General features: G+C 47.8%; 1 protein-coding gene across 1 annotated transcript in view; it reads left to right on the forward strand.

The window, feature by feature from the left end:
- Positions 1-22,202: 22,202 nt before the first annotated feature.
- SCAMP3 (secretory carrier membrane protein 3) overlaps positions 22,203-22,453 on the forward strand; it is a 162,580-nt gene continuing 162,329 nt past the window's right edge. The window contains exon 1 of the mRNA XM_069650106.1: positions 22,203-22,319. The gene's annotated coding sequence lies outside the window, so the exon portion shown is untranslated. The remainder of the gene's footprint in view (positions 22,320-22,453) is intronic.

The raw sequence follows: 22,453 nt of genomic DNA on the forward strand, positions 1-22,453 counted from the left end.
CTCAGTGCTTTTAGACCATTCTATGATATATTTACATATTTTCTCTCTGTAGGGTGGAGTGTCTTACACAGGTGCGGTAGGAGAATGTCACTCCTGCACTTCCCCTGATACATTTTGCTCGCTTTTACCTGACGTCAAGTCAAGGGTTTCAACAATCTGCTGTTTAGGGAGAAAGGTACAATGTAATAACAATACTTTTGAATTTACTTCGAGCCTCTCTGGCTCCGCAACTTATCCCCCCCCCCTCCTCACAGTTGCTGCCTCCTTAGGCACACCCACAATCTTGTGCATGCGCCTTCCGTGCACCGCCACTGTTTCACCTCGTCTGACAATCCCAAGTTTCCAATGCTAAGACCTCACTGTCTCGTGCCCTCTGTGTCCTATTTGCAAACCTATGGGTGACGTCACCAATTTACTAGACAAAGTAATACAGAAAAATCAAATGCTGCGCGCACACTGTTATAGTCCCTTATTCCCAAAATACATAAAACTTCTGTCTTCCCGCCTCCAGGCGGAGTATACCAGTATTCTCTTGCAATCAAACTGTATCTGTGGCGTCACCTTGCATGCAAAAAGTCTCACTCCAGGAGACTTATCCACTCGACTCACCTTCTGCAATCTAGGCCAACTGCCTCGCTAAAGCTTACAGGGATACCGTCATCTATGACCCAAGCTAAAATGCCCAACCCCCAGGAAATCCACTATTTGCATAACTTCTGTCATCCGTGCCTCAAGTCAATAGTCTAGGTTATTCACCAGAACTGTTTACCTCTAAACTTGCCCTGGACAAAGGACATCTACCTCAGCTCCTGTCCCTACTAACTTTGACAATGCTAGACAATACTTTGACAATACTTTTTTTATGACACTTTATTGATTTTTAAAACAAACAAAAAAAAAACAAATACAAGCACACTACTAATGAAAGTTCATTGTCTGTTTACCCCCAGTACATGCAAATAGTTGAGAATGAGTCTACATGTTACATAAAATCATACCCCATTCCCCTGTTATGAGCACACAAGAAACACCAAGATGTGCCCCCACATGTCCCTTCAATCAACTATTCCGAGTTGTATTTCAGTGGCCGTCTTCCCATCTTTGCCGCACTTTTTGCGCCTTTGCCGGGCATCCTCTAGCCGTATACACCCTGCGCTCCATTGCAACACAAATGTCCACATCTGTCACCCATTGATCATAACTCGGTGTCACTTCTGACCCCCATTTTTGTGCAATGTTCCTTTTAATTAGTGCGGTGGTGGTGAACAGAACCAGCTTTTCATATCTTGACAGCTCAATTTCATCCTCCATTCCCAGCAATAGTAGTTTTGGGTCTCTAGGAATAGATTTGCCCATGACTGTTGATAATTCATTGCAACGTACCTCCCGGAATTGTTGAATGTGGGCGCAATCCCACAGGATATGGAAGAAGGTACCCTCCTCAGTCCTGCAGCGCAGGCAGGCTGGATCATTTATTCTTCCCCATTTATAGAGGGCTACCCTAGGGTAATATACCCTGTGCAGTATCTTTAGTTGAATCAGCCTAAGTCTTGACAATATAGCCACTTCCCTGGGAAACATCAGTGCAGAGACCCATTCCTCCAGTAGTATAGTACCCACGTCAGTTTCCCATTTGGCTTGTAGCCCTGACAGTTTCGTTGTGCCGAAGGAGGTTATGGCACTGTACAAAACCGATGTTACTTTGTGGGTGATTCGTTCTGGGAATAGGTTTCGTTCTATTGGGGTGTATTCCGGCAGGGAGTTCATATCGGGAGGCTGACCTGTAGTGTGTGATGCCGCTGGGTGTAGTGGTATTGTTCGGATTGCGGGAGGTTGAAGCGGATTGCCAGTTCCGTAAATGGAATTATGTTTCCTTCTTTCACTACATCGCCTAACATCAGCGTCCCATGCCGTGACCAGTTCGGCCATTTGGGAAGCATGTACACTTCCGGGAGGTTCTTGTTGTTCCATAGTGGCTGTGCTTGGGATAGCTTATTTTCCCATCCCACGAATTTATGTATGTCTGCCCAGATCTGGGTTGTGTGTAATTGCATGGTGGGAATGGTCGTTCGGGTTTTCCTCTTATAGAGGTATTTCATGATGGGTTTTTCAGGAGTGTCCGTCTCTGGTGGTCTGTTATATGGCGCAGAGATGTCTCCATGCAGTTTATCATTCACGACTGCCATTTGGCTGGCCCAGTAGTATGTCTGCAGTCGGGGGAGCCCAATTCCACCCTCCCATATGGACCTCTGGAGAGTAGCGAGTGCCATGCGTGGGTGGCCGTCATTCCATAGCAGCTTCCGGAGTGTTTGATCTATTTTCCTAAACTCGTTTGGAGGGACATGTAACGGGGCATTTTGCAATATATATAGGAAACGGGGCAGGGTCATCATTTTGAATAGTGCCGCTCTGCCTAATAGTGTTAATGGAAGGGTGGACCAGTGTCGGACATCTTCCGCAAATTTTGTCATTACCGGGTGGACGTTCTTAGGAATGTAGTCGTTCAAGTTGTTCGGGATTTGTATACCCAGGTATTTGAATTGTTCCCTCTCTACTTGGTAGGGGCAATGGGATGGTATTGTTTCTTCTTCCTGTCCTAATGAGAACAGAATGGATTTGGCCCAGTTAACGCATAGGCCGTTGAACGAGCTGTATCTCTCCAGCACAGTAGTTAATATGGAGCAGGATCTTACTGGGTCTTTTAAGTATATAAGCAGGTCGTCTGCATATAGGGACACTTTGTCTTCCCAGTTTTGTGACCAGTGGAAGCCGTTCCATGTCCCTCTGTCCCTTAACACTATCGCAAGGGGTTTGATCGATATGGCGACAATCATAGCTGATAGGGGCATCCCTGTTTTGTCCCTTTTCCTAATTCAAAGGGGTTATATACATAGCCGTTCACTTTTGTTACTGCTACCGGTGATTTATACAATAGTTTGACCCAGCTTATGAATTGCGGCCCGAATCCCATTCTCTGCATTATTTCCCTGATTGCTTCCCAGTTGACTGAATCAACTGCTTTTTCAAAATCCACCGCCAGTAAAGCTAATGGGCCCTGAATAGTGGTCGCTTTCTCCAATGCTGTGTGTAACCTATGTATATTCATGCGCGTGGATCTTTGCGGCATGAATCCACATTGATCCGGGTGGATCAAGGAGGGTATGATCTGCTGTAGTCGGTTAGCTATTGTTTTTGCTACGATTTTGGTTTCGGTATAAATGAGAGAAATGGGTCTGTAAGAACTACATCTGTCTGGAGGTTTGTTTGCCTTGGGCAATACTACTATACTTGGGCAATACTACTATATGGGCTTTCCTAAGGTCCTGCGGGAGACATCCCATCTGATTCCTGTTAGGATTGAAGTGTCTATGGGGGAGGTTGGTGTTTTATAGAGTTCAGCATAATAGGTTGCGAATCCTTCCGCTATGTACCGATCTGCTGTTATTGGTGCGTTGTCTTGTATTCTGATTGCCCTAACATATCTGAGACCCTCATCCCTCCTCTCCAGCCATGCCAGCCTTTTGCCCGCTTTGTCTCCGGTTTCATACACTCTGGCTCGCTTTGCTGTGTGTGCCTGTTTGGCGCTATCTAGGGCAATATACTATAGCTGTTTTTGTGCCAGTTGTAATGCGCGGTGTGACTCTGGTTGGTTTAGGGATAAGTGTCTTGCCTCTGCTCTTTGTACTTGCGCTTCGGCTTCCCTGAGTGACTTTAACAGTTTTCTCCTGTGGGCTGTGATCCAGGAGATGAGTTCGCCTCTTAGTACCGGTTTATATGCCTCCCACAGCACTGTCAGGTTTTCCACTGAGGTTGCATTTAGTTCAAAGTACGATTCCGTAGTTTTCTGGACATGCTCCACTAGCTCGGGGAATCCCAAGTAATAATTGTTTATCCGCCAGGTGGGCGGGGGGCGGCCTATTGGTGGTAAGTTCTAGCATGAGAGGGGAGTGGTCTGAGATGCCTCTGGGTAGTAGCTGTGCCTCGCTTGCTAGGTGTAATTCGGTTGCCGGGAGAAAGAAGTAGTCAAGCCTTGATAGGGAGGCATGCGCTCCAGAGTGGAATGAATATTCTCTTGCATCAGGATGTAAGTGTCTCCACACATCCTTCAATCCCAGAGCATCGGTAAATGTAGCTAGTTTGGTACGTGTGGAGGGGGTCCATGTGCGTATATGTGTGCGAATGAGTTCCAGATTCATGACCTCATTGAAGTCTCCCCCTATTATGAGCAGGTTCGAAGGGTCTACAGTGATTATGGGTGTTATGTCATTAATTAAGGAGGTAAGCAGGGTTGGCGGTGAGTAGATAGCTAACATGGAAGTAGCGCGTTCCCAGAGAGTTCCGGTTATATGTACGAATCTACCCCCTGTGTCTTGTGTGACGGATATCAGGTTAAATGGTAGCCGTTTATGTATTAGTATGAGTACTCCGCGGGACCCCATAGAGAAATCAGAATGTAATGCTATGCGGTAGCTGGTTCGTTTAAATAAATTGCAGTTCGTGCCTGCTAAATGCGTTTCGGTCAGGAACGCTGCATCTGGTGCGTACCGATTTAGTTTTTGTAATACTAGGCGCCTCTTAATGCTACTGCCTAGCCCATTCACATTCCATGTCATAATCCTAATGGATTTGGTATTGGTTCTATTGGGGGATCCTGTCATTCCAGCTGGGGGATGGGTGTGTCAGGGTGTGTTGTGTTTATCTTGCTATTGTGCATTGCATCCCTACAGTGGGAGTCAGACCTTGACCCAAATTGTGCGTTAACTTCCAGGCCCAAATATGAACAAGAGCCTTCTTAGAACAATAAACTAAACAAACCATTGCAATTTCCCTTACCCCCTCCCCACACTCTGCCCCAGTCTACTCCAGACTGCAATTAACAACACTTACAACATCCACAGCTTTTCCCAAAGAGCTGGGGGCCTGCGTTCGTTCAAGGCGGCCGCTTATGTATTTTCATCCATATCGAGTGTCTTACTGTGTTACTTTGTGTGTCGGGAGTCCCCTCCTGCTTTGCCGCCGGTTTTCAAGTTTATGGTGCCGCGCTGGTTCTTGTATCAGCCCTCCCCCTCGTGCGGAGGTAAGATTTCGTCTTGGTCCGGTGGTTTTTCAGGGGGGCTCTCTGACCGGTAGGATTCCAAGGTGCCCATTTCTGCTTCTCCGAGTTGATCTCCAATCGCCATCTATGTGCAGTTCCGCCCCTCTCCAGGTTTCCTTCGGGTCGGTAAATGGACTGTCGTCCCTTTATGGAAGGTTTTCAGTTGAGCTGGAAAGATTAGGCCGTATTTAACGTTCAAGGAGCGCAGTTGTTTCTTAAGTTGGTCAAATGACTGCGTTGCCTTTTGCACTTCTCTTGTGTTATCTGGGAAAAAGGCTATCCTTGAGCCATTGTAGGTTATCGTACCTTTTGTGCGTGCCATTTGCAGCAGTGCGTCCTGGTCTCTGTAGTTTAGAAATGTTGCCACCACTGTGTGTGGCGGTGTGCCGGGCACTGGGCATCCGGTGGGTACTCGGTGAGCCCTTTCTATCGAAAAGAATTTTGAGAAACTTTTTTGGTCGAACAAGTCCGTGAGCCATTGCTCCAGAAACAACTCCATGCTGGAGCCTTCGGCTTTCTCCGGCAATCCTAGGATCCTTACATTGTTCCGTCTTGATCTGCCCTCTCCTTCGTCCACCCTCCCTTCCAGTACTTTTAGGCAGGTTGTAGCCCTATTCAGCTTCTGTTCTAGGTTCCTCAGTCCATCCTCCGCCTCAGATATGCGCTGCTTTGCTTCCCCAGTGCGGGAGGTTAGTTTTTGGAGATCGTTGCGTGGTAGTGAGACATCCACGCTAATTCCATCTATTTTCTGCTCCATGGAGGCACGTGAGTCGGCGATTGCCGCCATGATGTCCTTCAATGATATTGCATCCCCTTCCCCCTCCATTGTTTCCAGGTGGGTCTGTTCTGTAAACGTGTTTGTCGCAGATGTGGTGAATTGATCAATCTTGCTTTGCATTCCCGGCTTTTTGTTTTTTTCCTTGCCCATATTGGAGGCTCGTGATTGTGCTCAGTGAGTTGTGCCCTACTCGTGTCTGGGCGTGTTTGGGACTGCTTATTTTGTTGTTGTCTATCGCCGACGATTGGCAGTTTGTTGCTGCTTGTACGTGTGCCCTTCGGATGTTGCACACGGCTGCTGCTCCTGAATTGGCCCAGTTGTTCCCACTGGAACAGTGGGGTCTTTACTATCACGTTTGCAGGGCATTCGTGTCCTTTGGTTTGGTGTTTTCTGGTGCACGAGCACACTCCTATGGGGGAGTTTGTTACTGTGGTCTCCTGCCGTTGGGCATTGTCCGGGCACGCACTGGTCCGATGTGTTCTTGGGAGTGCACCCACTATGGTGGCGTATATTGTTGACTTTCAGGTGCAGGGTATGTTTGCCGTCCCTTGTGTGGCTTCCCGCTTTCTGACTTTTGGGTTTGTTAGAGTTTATGGATTAGCTGCTTGTTTTGCTCTGGGTGGAAGCCCCGTTTTCTGTTTCCCGGTTCGGATGTTCCTGTTGGCCCCAGCCACACCTTGCTGCCTCCCAGTGTCAGCTCTCAATCCTCCTCCAGTGCAGCAATGGCTTGCGTATTGGGTGTCAGGGTGCACTGAACCGGTCATTGCTGCTTGCTGGTAGATACACCTTTAGTCCCCGTTTGTTTCGAGTACGCTCACCACAGGGTTTGGGTGGGGGGCGCCCTCGCTCCCCGCCGCAGTGCAATCACTGCCCTTGAGTTTTGTTTGGGAGGGTTGGGGGGGTTCCAGCCATGCTTGGATCTTTTGGCCACGTACCACGCAGCTGCTTCCTTGCGTCAATTCCTCATTCGTGTCCCTTTCCACCGGGGTATTCCTCTTGGTACCCGCTTCAGGCGTGGTGGGCCTGCCCGCTCTCAATGGTTTTGCGGCGAGGGGGGGGCGTTCTAGTGTGCAGATGTTACGGTCTGCCTCTCCCTTACCCGCCGCCTATGTAGTACCGGCCAGCCCCAGGACGGCCCTGCCTCACGTGGCGGCTTGCTCGCACCCACCTCCTCTTCTCGCTTCTCTCGTCCTGGCCGCCTCCCGATCAGGCACTTCTGTTGCATTGACGGGCTCACGTCGGAGCTGCGCAGTACGGCACCATCTTGGAATCGTTTCTCTGACTCGCCTCGGAAACTTCCTTGCTCGCCTGCCGCCTCAATCCTTCACCATCCGCAGCGATTTTCTACTATTATCTGTAGCAGCAGTTCCTCTCCCGATAGGTATATTTTTATATCGATCCGACACGGATGGCAGGCTATTTCATCCAGGATATATGCAGCGGTCGTGGGAGCTCGGAGGCTCACGTCCGCATCGCTCTGTTTCTGACCACGCCCCTTACTTGACAATACTTGATGATACTAAACAATACTGCACAATATTCAATACTCTCCCTCACTCCCTCACACCAACAGTTGCTGTTCGACTGGGTCAATTCTCACACTCCATGGTCTGCTGGCGCTTCTTGGCTGCCGTGTCCTCCAGAAAGTGCCACTTCCCGTCCTGGGCTGCCTGGACTCCTCACTGACTTCGGGCGGGAAATGTTCGAGGCTGGTTCTTGACGGCCTTCCCACAGGTACGCGTTCCCCATCTTACTCGAAATATGCGAGGGTCTTGCAGCCTCTCAGGTTCTGCGGCAGAGGAGACAACCTTGTGCCGGGCTGACGCAGCAAAACATCAGCTCTGCTACCAACTTGTTGAGTGGAACTCCCAGGTATGCCCGAGTGATGCTGGAAGTCCGCGGACTTGGAGAGCCCAGTTCCCTTCCCCAGTATACATAGAGAACTCTGTCAACGGCAAGTTCAAACTGCGGTTTATTGAAGATAAAACCAACAGGGATCAATACAAGAACACTGGCGGATTCCAATACTTCTCAACATCTCCTGGCTCGCAGGCCACTTTTATTGTAAAATTGTATCATTACTTGGGCCTTCTCCAAAAAACCTATCATTGTGAGGGATTGGATATTGAGACCTCTATTACCTATCTGGCTACCTATAGAAGTTATTTTATTGGCCCTTGCAGGTCAGGTGGTTGGCCTGCCCCGTCCCCAATTGACCATATATTACATTGTTGCAGAGTAATGGGCTTACCATTGGTTCTTGTCTGTTGCCATCCATCCCTGGAAGACTAAACTGTGATTGGTTAGAGCTGATCCCTCCCCCCCCACCCCCTACCTGGGACTCAAACAAGTTCTCAGCTCGCTGTGTACCTTTTCAAGGTGATGTGAATGATTATGTGTCTGTATTGTAACTTGTGCACACCACCTTGCATTATGAGAATATTCTCCTAACGTTAGCAACACTTGTTGCAATCTGCATCTGGTTCCTGGGACTGGCTTCTCTTTCCCACCATGTAAGACTGTCCATTGTTACATTCGACTGTGCCACATGTTTAGAGACCACAAGATTGAGCTCTGCAGCTCCTAATTATGAGGATGTATTCTGTTCCTCTGCAGCTGGTCCCTTTGTTGCCTGGGGATTGGAATGTGTCTTCATATCTCTGACCTTGGCTGTGGGCCCGTCTCATGCAGCTTACTCTATGTCCAACCATAGTCAGCTCTGTTCGTCTTCTGCTCACTGATTTGAGGCCTGCTGTAATTTTACTAAACCGTATAATGCGGTTTCTACATTGTATTTGGTCTGTATGGCTGGCTGAGTGGGTACCTCTCAGTGTATTTGTCAATCATTGGTGCGTTCAAGGACATCATTTGGGGGTACCCTGGTGTAGCAACTGCTACCACTGCTCCCCATCTTCTACCCCTAGACCTGTCTTTGCTACCCCTGGGCCACTGGACAAAGAGGCAGTACCAAGAGCAGATATCTGTGTTGCACCTGAAAAGGGCGTTTGTAAATGCAGCTAAATGTGCCACAGCTTTTTTCACCTGGAATCTTGATCTCATTAGCTGGAGAAATAACAGAGATGCAGAAAAACCCATGAAGCCGCCATTGCTAACAGCTTGGCAGTCCATTAGTGAAGAATGTCTGAATGGTTGGATTCGGAGGCGGGGCTGTCTGTGCAGCTCATACCCAGTACTGTATCAACCGGAAGAGTTTGGGGGCTAGGTCTAGCTAGCTGTGAATTGGTAAGAGCAGCCTGCAGCACAGCATGAACGCAAATCTCATCAGTGTTTCTCATCTCCTTTGCACATCCAGCGAGCCACTGGGCCTGTGATGAGAGGGGTGTGCCCCATTGCTTCTGCCACCAATCCTGCCTGGGAACAGTGTGACCTGCATCACAGGAACACTGTAGATAGACGCAAGGGGAGATAATGAATTTACATGAAGCTGCCCTCTGCCTTTGAAATAAACCATCTGTGGTTTCCTCAAGCAAAATATATACATATATATTTGTAAGGATAGCTCAGGGGCAACACACCTGCGTTGGGAACAAGGGGATGCATTGGTGCAGTTCCTGTTCCAGTGCTTAGAAGCTACAGGAAGCTGGCATTAATCAAGATATAAAGAACCAAAGAAAATAATAAAATAGGTCTTTTCTAGGGGTGATGTCATGGAGCTGCTGCTGTTGTTTATATTTTAAAATAAAATAAAAACCTGCAATTACTGTGACCTGTAACACATCCTTCCCCTCTACCTCCCATCTAACAAAACTAAAACTGTGGATTACTTACCAATAAGCAAAACAGAAAGGTGAGGGCTGGAAGGTTTCAAATCATTCATAGCCACTGGCACAGCTCTGGGCAACCCTACAGACCATTGTTCATTTACGCCTGTCAAGCCACTACAAAAGGGGAAAGACCATATGCAAATCATGCTTGGTCGCACCCAAAAAGGGGCAGTCCAACCCGAAATGCTAGGTCACATCCTTTTTACACGATACCACAAGCATCCCCAGAAATGTTCCAGCCTCATTGGTCATTTTTGTATGCTCGCGGGGCCCTCCCCACGAGTCACCCAGCACGCAAACAGGCACACGCATTCATGCACGCGAAGAACACACGCCGGAGACGTGCGATGGCTCCGGTCTCCGGCTCCAACTGCCGGGGCACCGCCTTTATTCACCTACAGCGCATGCGCGAGGTCCGTGAGTCTCGCGCATTCGTAATACGTGTACTCAGTACACAACACTCCTCCTCTTCCCCCAGAAACAAACATTTGAACATGAAAACATCAAAACAGAACTTGCTTGTCGTCAGGAACTGGAACAGCAAACTGTCCTTTCTAGGGGGCTGGGTCCACGATGAAGTCTCTGAACCTCTGGGGCAGCCTTCGTCCTGCCCTGCTCGGGTATCGTGGCGCAGTCTCCTCCGGGACCTCTGCCGTCTGCATATCTGCCATTGGAGGGCACTCTTCGTGCTCTGCCTCACTCTCTTGTTCCGGAGCTTGGTCCGCCGCCGCATCATCTTCTGCTGTCTTGATACGCTTGAAGAATGATACATTCCGTGTAATAGTACCTCTGGCATTGGCTGCTGTGACCATGGTACCCTTCACATGTGTTACACCCAGCGGTTGAGTCTCATAGGTTGTCGATAACTTGCCCTCCGACCTTCTATTTCGTACTAATACGGTATCACCCACTGCTATCTGCCCCTCGGGGAGCCTTCTCCGTACTGTCTCTCTCTCATTCCTGGACACTCTGTCCGACTGCACCTGCTCATTGTCTATCACACCTGGTTCCCGCCCTTCGGACTCAGGTATGAGCCCTCGCGGTATCCTTTTAAAGAGCGCTTCCGCCGGGGCAACTCCCGTGGATCGGTGCGGAGTTGTACGATACTCTCGGAGGAATTCAAACAGGTTCCTTCGGAGGTCTTCCCCTCCATTTTCGGATATGCGAAATATCTTGTTTAAGGTGCGCATGAAGCGCTCTACCTGGCCATTGGCCCTTGGCCATAACGGGGTGACTTTGCGGTGTTTTATTCCCCTTTCTTCACAATATCGGGCAAACACCTGCCCCTGAAAAGGTGCCCCATTGTCCGAACACAATTCCACGGGGAAACCATGGGTGGCGAAAATCTTGTCCATCGCTATGGTGGTGTGATCGCTGGCCGTGGATTCGACCAGTTCCACTTCGGGATAACGGGACCACTGGTCAGTCACAACCAGGAAGTACAGACCCCGACCGGTGGAGCCGAAGTCGGCATGGACTGTCCCCCAGGGTAGTTCACTTCTTGCCATGGATTGTACTGGTGGACCTCTTTCCGCTGGGATGGTGGCCTGGCATGGGATGCATGTCCTCACAAATTCTTCAACCCTCTTCTCTAAATCCGGGAACCAGACCTTGAGTCTGAGGCGTGCTTTCATTCTGGTCATCCCCTGATGCCCATTGTGAGCCAGTTGAAGGACCTTTGCTGTGAGGGATCTGGGAATCACGATCCTGTGTCCTCTCAGTAGTAGTCCATCGGTCGTCACAGACAATTCGTGTCGTGCACTCCACAATGCCTGCAGGTCCTTTTGCACCTCCACATTTCTCCTGGCATTGTTCATGAGAAGGTCCTTCCATGCTCCTGAGGCCACTGCCTCCTTCGCTCTCAGAAATGCCTCGTCAGAGTTGGATTCGTTGGCAATCTCTTCTCTCGATAGGGCGATGGGAAGCGCCGACTCGACAACCAAATGAATGGTGTCCGCACAGCTTGCAACTTCCGTGGTATTCCCTGACTGTCCAGAGCTGGGATGGCGAGACAAGTAGTCAGCGGGGTTTTGGGTCCCTGGGCGGTATACCAGTTTTACCCCGTATTCCATGAGGGATAACATCCACCTTTCTATTCTTGGTGGTGGCTTGGATGAGGCACCAGCTAGAATGGGCAGTAGTGGTTTGTGATCCGTCACCACTATAACCGGTTTCCCTAGGATGTATAACCTGAAGTGTTTACAGCCCCATAATATGGCGAGGGCTTCACGTTCAATTTGAGAATACCTCCTCTCGGTGCTGGTCAGTGCCTTACTGGCATACGCGATGGGCCTCATTGCTCCCTGCTGATCTGCCTACAAAAGGACTGCCCCTAGTCCCACGGGACTGGCATCCACCACTATCTCAGACTCCCGGGCCGGGTTAAAGTACGCCATGGTGTCTAGTTCAGACAGAGCTTCTTTGATGGCCGTGAACGCTCTCTGCTCTTTTCCAGTCCACGCCCATGCCACTTCCTTCCTCGTGAGAGCTCTTAACGGTTCAGAGATGGATGCTAAGTCACGAATAAAGCGTCCGCAATATGTCACCATGCCTAAAAAGCTGCAAACTTCCGCCGGGGACGTGGGTGATGATGCTTCCCGAATGTCCTTCACTTTCTTCGGATCAGGTGATATACCCCCGCGTGAAAAATGAATCCAAAAAACTCTAAACTGTCCCTCATGAACTCGCACTTTTCCTGGTGCAGTGTTAACCCAAGGCTGTGCAGTCTGCGAAAAGTGTCTTCTAGGCGCTTGATGTGCTCCGCCTCCGACCTGGCGAATACAAGAATGTCATCCGACATATTTATGACCCCTTTCAACCCTGACAGAGCCCCCTTGATGGAATTTTGAAAGACCTCAGCCGCGGAGGATATTCCGAAACTGAGCCTCTTATATTGGTACAGTCCTTCATGGGTTGTAAAGGTTGTGATATATCTGGACTCTGGGTGGAGCTCCAGCTGGTGGTACCCTGCTCTTAAGTCCAATTTCGAAAAGAATTTGGCTCCTTGAAGCTCGCCAACGATGTCGCCCAGAGTTGGTGTGATATGACGCTCTCTTTTTATAGCCAGATTGGGTAGTCTCATATCGACGCAAATGCGCACAGCCCCGGTTGCTTGGGCTTTGGGGCAACAACAATCGGGGAAACCCAAGGCGTCGGCCCTTCCACTTTTTCGATAATGTCTCGTTCTATTAGGAGTTGTTGTTCCTCTTCAACCTGGGCCCTCAAGTGAAAAGGAACACGACGATGTTTTAGTGCTGTTGGTCTGACTGACTTATCGATGTGGAGCCGTACAGGTTCTGCCTTTAGCTTCCCAGCCCTTTGAAGAGTTTCTCAAAGCGTGCCAACAAACTGTTCAGATCCGACTGGTATACTGCGAATGTGAATTGCACTAGGTTGAGTGCTTCCGAAGCTGCGCAACTCAGCAATGAATGCGGGCTCACGCTGGTAACGAAAAACCTAGCCTTGATGCTGCTCCTGCCATGGGATACTGGGGCTATGAACACTCCTTGGATGGGTAGAGGGGTATCTTCGCCAAACGCATATATTTGGGCTCTAGACGGCGAAAGTGCTGGCGGGCTCGCAAGTGCATTGTAGTGTCTATCCGCGAGCACACATACCGATGCTCCCGTATCGATGAGGACCGGGGTGGGAACTTCCCCAATGTTCACAGTGCATGCAGGTTTTCGTCGAGTTCCGGGGCCACTTGCTATGCTGGAGATACAGAATATTTCTCCTTCTTCTTCTTCTTCCTCGGCGATGTTCATATCCTGTATCTCCTGTTCCAGAGAAGATATACCCTTCACAGTGCGGGCACCACTCCTCACGAACCTCTCCGGCCCCCTGTTGGCCGCCACGGGCACAGTGGCCCTACACATCCTGGCATAGTGTCCGGGGACCCCACATCTGCCACATGTCCTCGACTTAGCTGGACACTCACCCCTGTGAGGGAGATCATACCCACAGTATGAGCACGATTGAGGGGAGCCCGATCTAGTTGTCTTTTCCTCCGGTTTTGGTGTCCATCTGGCCTTTCCCGGCGTAAAACGCCTGACAGCGAGTGCCTCTTCCTCACATTTGGGATGAGTGGCTGCGTCCATCTTCGACCCTCTGGCCTCCGCCAGTTCATGCGCCCTCCCCATGTCTAGGATTTGCCGGAGGGTTAGTCCCGGTTCTCTCAGGACTTGCCTCCTGAGTTTGCCAGAGCAACATCCTTGCAATAATTGGTTTCGGACCATTTCCTCTACATTGGCCCACCTGCAGGAGCTCGCCAGGTGTCTCAGACGGGCACAAAACTGGTCTAGTGATTCGTCGCTGCGTTGTTTTTCAGCCCCCATAACGAATCTGTCAAAATCGACATTCGCTAATGGTAGGAAATGATCCCTTAGCGCTTGCTTGACTGCGTCATATGTCGCCACTGGAATGTCAAGGGAGTCGTATATCTTCTGGACCTCCGTGCCTGCCGAGTACATCATGATGGCAATCTTTGCCTCATCTGCTGTTTCCCCCGAGGCCCTGAACATCATTTCCAGTCTTTTGACCCATATGAGCCATTTGGGGCCGAGTTTTGATGGGGGACCTGTAGTGTCGAATTCAGGCATGGGCGCTAGGGTGGTGCGCACTATACGTGGTACTGGAGCGGTGGCACCCTCCTCATCTGTCTCATCACCCATCTCCCTGGGTACTCACAGTAAAGTCTTGGCTGAAAATGGGTGATCCGGCTCCCAGCTGTGACAAAAATCTTCTTTGTTGTCTTTTGTCGCTTTGTCTATCACAGCCCTGCTCCAGCTGGGCTGTGAAGTGTCCAAAAATTATTTATTTATTTATTTTTTTTAGCTGCTGATGACTAACAGATGGCGCACGAGCACCCAAAACGGGCCGCAACCACTGCGTGTGATGTTCTCACTCGAGCGCTCAAAATGGCCGCCGGCTATCTCGAGCGGGTCCGCGACTGCGGAGCTGTACTCCGTTCTTGCAATGTTGTCGGAACGAAGTAGCGGTTCACTTCCCGCCTCGTCGCCAGTTTTGTATGCTCGCGGGGCCCTCCCCGCGAGTCACCCAGCACGCAAACAGGCACACACATTCATGCACGCGAAGAACACACGCCGGAGACGTGCGATGGCTCCGGTCTCCGGCTCCAAATGCCGGGGCACCGCCTTTATTCACCTACAGCGCATGCGCGAGCTCTGTGAGTCTCGCGCATGCGTAATACGTGTACCCAGTACACAACAGTCATCATGAGTGAGGGGTAGCCTGGGTCTGTAGACCCAGCAGGCTTTTCTAGGGGTGATGTCATGGAGCTGCTGCTTACATTGTAACATAAAAAGCCCTGCAATTACTGTGATTTGCAACACACCCTTCCCCGCTATCTCCCATCTAACAAAAAGAAATGTGGGTTACTTACCAAATAAGCAAAACAGAAAAGTGATAGCTGGAAGGTTCCAAATCATTCCTAACCACTGAGACAGCGCTGGGCAACCCTCCAGACCCTCATTTTTCTCATTGTACTTGTGTTGGTCAGTTGCTCTTTCCAGTCTGTGACCTGACACTTGACAGGCACTGGAAGTCTGCACGTTGGGGTTTAGGCCTCTTCAAGATGCTGTGGGTGTAAAGGAATATTAAAATATTTTAAAGGGATGGGAGTTTGCGGGGTTAACCCCCCCAAAAAATAAAAATTGATGGTTTTTTTCGAAAAAAAATCTGTGGCAAAAAACCCTGCGATGAAAAGTCCGGTGATGAAATCACGTAGAACCATTGTGTTGGACGTCTGCTTACATTCTCGGTAATTTGGTAACATGGGCCGATTCACACTGATATTAATGCTACATATGGTGATCCATTCTTGTATGAAATGTATATCATCATATTACAGTGGTATCATAACCATATTTTTCTTAGTGTACTGAGGAACAATGTAATGTGATGTCACTTTCTGTTTGTCAAGGGGTGAAAGTTTGTGTGCCACCACTTCCCATGATGTCACTTGGGAATGGGGTTAAATTCCCAATGTGTCATCAGAGGTCAAAGGTCACGTGATGTCACTTCCGTTACCCCTGGCATTTTGGTGAAATGACGTCCGTGATTGCGTTTGGGATTCGTCTGAAATAAGCTGGGTGGCTGTGAGCATTTCTGACCTTTCGTCTCGCCATGAACTTAATGGGGCGGAGGGGTGGTCTTGGGACCCTGACACCCTCTTCGGGAACAATTTACAGGGCTCAAAATCCAAATGTGCTTCTCATGCCAGTGACAGTGTGTCACCGAAGATGCCATAAATATATTAACATAACCTAATGGTGGTGTGTATTATATTGTTAATAGCACCTACATGCCAACAATCCCGAAGCACCTGGGAGGGAGATTTCGTCAGAGAAATTCGGGAGACATGAATGTTCCCATCGGAATGCAATGTGGCAGAATTATTTTAGCCAGGAGAACATGAAAAATAGTAATATTTTTCATTGAAAAATAGAGAGTCTCCCGCCTAAATCGGGAGAGTTGGCATGTATGAATTAGCATTCCACATACATGCCAACATTTTAGATCAGCCAGTAGGGAGATAGTGAAGCAGAGCATCAGAGAACAAATTGTACCCATTGACTTGCATTTGAATTAATTATATTTTAAGAAGAAAAAGTAAAACTTTTTGAAAAGTCGCAACATTTTGTCTGAAAAATCAGGCGTCTCCTTTCCTAGATATGTAGGGTTGGCATCTACCTTGCATGTTGTCAATTCAGATTTTCCACACACACGTTAATGAAAGTCATAATTCTATTAAAGACACTGAGGCAAAGGATTATTCTACTCAAAACTCGAGCAGCATATCATATAACAGTTTCAAACTCATAAAAGAATAACACATCCAAAACTACATTTCCCATAAAGTCTTTTGCGTGTAGTTCATTCTTTTATGTCCATGAAAACAAAAACCATGTGACTCTTTCCACCAGTCACAACATACACTGTCCTTTATTCTCCTTTACGTCCCGTGTCCTTCCTCTTTCTTTGTCTGTGTCTGACATTAACTTCAACCTTGCATCCCAACCGTGTAAACGCTGTAATCCTCGACCTTCTATTCCTCATGTTCCCATACAAAACATGACCTCATGATCCAGTAGATTTATTCTCCACCACAGAACCTGAAACACAAACTATATTTCAGACTACTGTCCCAAGGGTGGGTAATCGACATGAATAAAACTTTCCCATATACCTTTATACAACAATACCATCTTTTACATTATTATCATAACAGAATGCAACACAATCACATTTATAACATCGATTATTGGGTGGGATAATCCTTTGCCTCCGTGTCTTTAATAGAATTATGTCTTTCTGTAACGTGTGTGTGGAAAATCTGAATTCTATGTCAAGACACAGAGGCTCGTATTATGCTTGTTTAAAGCTTACTTACCACCAACATAGCTATTTTTTCCACTGGCTTAAAATAAAAAGTTTTAACCGTCGATTCTTTCGACCAGTCTGCTGCCTTCATGATATCCTCTAGTCTGGCCCCTACTAGGAAAGCTTTAGAAGTCATGGCTCCTCTCACTGAGTGCGCCCCATAGGCATCTGTATCTACCCCAGCCTTTGTCATCACCCATCTGATCCATCTAGCTAGCGTGGCTGACACTACTGCCACAAATGGTTTCTTTATGGCTAAGAATAACTGATTCACCCCGGGAGGTCTCCTTTCCTTAGTAATGGACTCATATGCCATGATGCATCTCATTGGACAAAATTTGGGTTGTTCTGGGAATGCTTGATAAGATATTTATCTCAACCACATTTTGGTCCTCTTCACAATATCAAAAGTTAATCACTGAAGGGATAGAGTCTTCCAATTGATCTCTAATGCCCAGACGTCTGACACCCTCTTGCATGACAACAAACATAAAAGCATAGCAAACTTGGCTGATAACGCCTTCATAGTCCGTTCGTTGTTGTCTGCCCAGGATAGAAACATTCTCGGGACTCTGTCTACGTCCCATACCTGCTCATATTTATGCCTTGGAGGTCTGATAATTCTAAACCCTTTAAAGAGCCTGCAAAGCAAAGGGTGTTCCCCCGCAGTGTCCCTTTTATTCTCAGGCGTCCTGCCGAAATATCTGAGTGGAGTGTGTTAATCATGGGCGTAATTTTAGGGGGGACGGGGGTATTTGTCCCCCCAACTTTCATGGCACACCATTTTGTCACCATTCATTTGGCTGGGGCACGTTTTCCTCAGATGTCATGTCCCCCCCCAACATTTTCAGCAGTTACTTCACTGGTATTAATCATCCTATACGCTTTGCCCTGGGCTGCTAGCTGTGCCAGAAAATTACCACGTGGACTACATCTGTTCTATTGGGATGTATGTCCCTTTCCACACACCAATTGTGCCAACCTGACCAGGTTGTTCTGTATGCCTTCTTGGGCCCACGTAACCAAGCTTCATCGATAATCTGTTCAGCTTCTTCCGATAATCCTGTCCTAATCCTGGCTTCCCTGAAATTGCCCACGCTATGTAATTGAGTCTGCCTGTCCTCACCAGTGGGTGACCTTCTCCTGTGGCGTCTCTCACTATGAGGTCTGATCTCGTTAACGCTATTGGATTGTCGTATGTCACCGCTAACATCCTTGATTTCGTGCCGTCTAGTCTGTTGATATACCGGACTACTGATACGTTGTCCATTTTTAGGAGTGCGCAACATTGTGCTCTCTCCTGTGCCCAGCATTTCACCACAAAGGATCCTGCTAGGAGTTCTAGGCAATTTATGTGGAGATTTAATTCTTCTGCTGACCATCTGCCTCCTGTCGACAGATCTCTGCATCTGGCTCCCCATCCCCACCTGCTGGCATTGGATTCTATCACTAAGTCCGGGGATGAGCCAAATATTGCCCTTCCATTCCATGCATCCATGTGTTGCAACCACCATTCCAGTTCCTCTTTCGCCTCTATAATAAGGGGTATCCTTTGTTCGTAGGAAGCTCCCATCCTAAGGTGTTGGATTTACAGTCTCTGAAGGGCCCTGTAATGTAGAGGGCATGGGAATATCGTCTGCATTGACGAGTCTAAACGTCCCACTAGTCTTGCTAGTTCTCTCAGGGATATCGTCTCTGATGATAATCTGTTCTGTATCTCTTTCTTTATATTGTTCACCTTGTTCAGAGGGTATCACTACACATTATCCCCACCAAAAATATCGCCGTATATATGGTCGTCTGGAATGGCCATAGGCGATATTTTTGGGGGGGATAATTTTTGGGGTTTTTAGGAGCAGGGGTTGCAGGGTGTCCCCCACTCCTTTAAAAATAATGCAGGGATTGCAGGGGTGTCCCCCGCAGGTTCCATGCCTTAATATCGCCGCAACAATATGGCAATATTTTTGTATGGCAATATTTTTGCAGGGATGTTAACAGATGGAACCGTTCAGAAGGAGGTTTTACGTTCCCTGCACTGTGTCTAATCTGAAGCCCAGAAACTATGTGCTCTGCTCTGCCTGCAGACTTGATTTCTCCCAGTATATTAAGAAGCCCAGTTGTTGTAACAGATCTATAGTCACCTCTAACTGTTCCTTGATCAGTGTTTTGTCCTGGCACATTATGCAAATGTCATCCAGGTAAATGATTAGTCTGATCCCTCTTTCTCTGAGGAAAGTCACTAGCCGTTTCATCACTTTCATGAAGCACCAAGGGGCCAATGCTAGACCAAATGGTAGGCAGGTGAATTCCCAAATCTGTCCCTGCCAGCGAAACGTCAGAAACCTCATCTGTTCCGCTGCCACAGGAATGGTCAAGTAAGCATCTTTGAGATCTGTTCGCCAGCCATTCCCCTTGTTGTAAAATGTCTCTCAGGAGGTGTATGCCCTCCATTTTGAAATGTCTGTAGACTATCAACGTATTTAGTTCTCTTAAGTTTATTATCGCCCTTGTCTTATGGCGGTACTCTCACTATAAACATGTTGCTTATGAAGCTGTCCCCAGTGTCTACTACCTGTTTTATAGCCTCTTTCCGTGCCAGATCCCTTATCTCTGTATCCAGTAACTCTCTGTCTGCGGTGCTGAGCATTAATGGCTCTGGCCATTTCTCTTGTTTTGCTAAACTTAGCCAATCTATGTGGAATCCCTGTATGGTGTCTAGCACCCAAGCATCTGTAGAAATCAATCTCCATCTCTCTGCCCATTTTGCAACTCTCCCCCCTGCTGCGGGAATCTGTGTTTGTATTTTTTGCACTTGTGCGTTCATTCTCACCTGAGTTAGGTTGGTGCTGATTTTCAGAGTGTCTCCGCCCTCTTCCTCTTCTTCTTGACTGGAACAATGGGTTTGGTTTCCTTTCATCTTGCTTCCAGTAGTATCTGTCAGTTTGGAAGTTATGAAACGGCTGGCGGACTGGCCCCTGCCTCTACCAGCCGTGCCGAAAACCTGTCTTCCAAAAACTCTTTTCAAAGAGGCTTGAGCTTTGTCTATCGCCGCATATGAGTTAGGGAATTTGGTCAATTCTTTTATAAAGGTATCTCCAAAGAGCTTTCCTTTCGCCAAAGCTGCTGCCTCTGCTGTGGCCAACTCACTAAGTTTGGGGTCAATCTTGACCAGGATTATCCTTCTTCTCTCCTCCATAATCACGCTGTTAGCATTCCCCAGTAGACATATATCCTTCTGGGCCAACCCAATAAAATAGTTGGGTCAATAGGTTCATTGTTACCCTTTGCCTCTTCTGCCATCTCCATTATGTTTGAAAGTGGTCCGACCACATCTAACATTTTATCTTGACATGAACGCCAGGATCTGTCTAATCCTTCCTTTATATCATTCACATACCTCCTCATGAATGTGACCATGTGATCATCAATGTCCAGGGTCTCTGCAATCCCTTCCGACAGGTGTGGCCTTGGGCATTACACCCTCAATTTGTTTCTGGCTTCTTTTGTCAGCAGTGTTTGCAGTCTCTTTTTTATATATACCGCAATCTTGGTCGGCGGTTCCCATTTGGAGGACCTAGGGTGTATTAGTGCGTCCGGGTCAATTTCGTCCCCGGCCTCCTCCTCTTTGACCTCTGTTCTCTTTTTCTTAGAAGCTCTGTCTTCCTCTTCTTCCGAGGATATAACTTCTACCTCTTCCTCCAATGATGGGCTCCCCCAATCATCTTCGTCATACCCCTCTGAGCTGTCGGAGGTGTCATCACGCCATTTGCGTTCTTTTATTTTTTTGGCTTATAGCCTTTCTCTTGCCATTTCTTTTCAGTGGCGAGCCTGTGGGGGTCTTGGCTTTCTTGGCCTTGCAGGCTTTCTTCCTTCCCCCTTTCTCCATTCCTGTACCACTTATCCCCATCAGCTACTCCATTCCTCTGGAGAACTTTAACCAGTCCTCCATGACTGCCAGCTGTTAGGAACTGTGTCCCATCGTGATACTCAGGGAGTGTTGCAATATCTCCCCCATGCCAGGTTGCAATCTTTTCTGGCTCACTTGAGCCCTGCCCTTTTCGCTCAAGCTGGACATGCTGAGATTTATGGGGACACTAATGCTTCTGTATGAAAATCACAGGAGTCTTGGGCCTGTACCCGTCTTAATATTTTTAGGACAGATTGTAGTCTTTATTTGGCGTGCTGTACGCCTGTATTTTTAGTCTTCAGTGGCTGTTATGCCTTCTTTGGTTACAAGGTGACTCTGTTGTAGCGTTAATGCGCTGCTCTCACACGCTCTTAAACGTGTATTCCTGTCGACTTTGAACATTCTGATTCGTTCGCTGTAGAAATGTTTAATCCCTCGTTCAAATTGCACGTTGGGGAATCGCAATCACTTGTAACACAGATCACTGGTTCTCCGAAGTGCGGGCAAGTCTCTCAACCGTCACAGAAGTTATAGACGAGGAGCACCGGAACCCTGAAGAATCATTGCCGTGCTCCTCGTACTTCAGTGACTGCAGTGCCCTCTGTGGTAATGCGTTTGATGGAACTATTTGTCCCGTTGCTTTCTCATTCCGAAATAACTTGAATCTTCTACTCCCTGCGGATATGTTCCACCACCTCTCCTAAACGCTGCGTGCGTTAGCCCTTTCTGCGCTTTCACAAAGCTTAATGCAGGAATAAAACCATAAACATCACTCAATAAAGTAAAGTAAGTAACACTGGCTGACCAAGATGCAAAGAAAGAGGAAAGACATAAAGGACAGTGCATGTTGTGACTGGTGGAAAGAGTCATGTGGTTTTTGTTTTCATGGACATAAAAGAATGAACTACACGCAAAAGACTTTATGGGAAATGCAGTTTCGGATTAGTTATTCTTTTATGAGTTTGAAACTGTTATATGATATGCTGCTCGAGTTATGAGTAAAGGAAAAGAAGCATAATACGAGCCTCTGTGTCTTGACAGAATTAAGATACTGAGTGACCTCATCAATGTCAGTTGAGAGTACTGATGTCTTTTGAGTGTGCTAAAAACACTACCGTCAATAATATATTTGTGAATACTAGCAGAGGCACTGCAAGCACCCGACAATGCTAATGAAAGTCACTTGACTGGTAAACAGACACGTGAGCACGACTAGTCTTTCTTCTCTTTTTAAATAGCTTGTAGCTGTCAGAATCACGCATTTTTGTTTCCAACGATTGCCCCACCACGCCAGATTATTCTCGACACCAATCAGGAAATGAGTAGAACTGCAACATAATTGGACAATTGAAGGTAGTAGTCTACGTCAGTGTGTATTGACAAAATTGTGTGCAGTTGGTATGTATGCTTTTCTGTACGTGTCGAATGTTTTAATAATGATTTTTTAAAAAAAAACATTAAATCATTTCCAACATCCTGAACTGCTG

The sequence above is a fragment of the Ambystoma mexicanum genome, chromosome 1p (assembly GCF_040938575.1).
Source record: "Ambystoma mexicanum isolate Mex_15411 chromosome 1p, UKY_AmexF1_1, whole genome shotgun sequence".
Lineage (NCBI taxonomy): Eukaryota > Metazoa > Chordata > Amphibia > Caudata > Ambystomatidae > Ambystoma > Ambystoma mexicanum.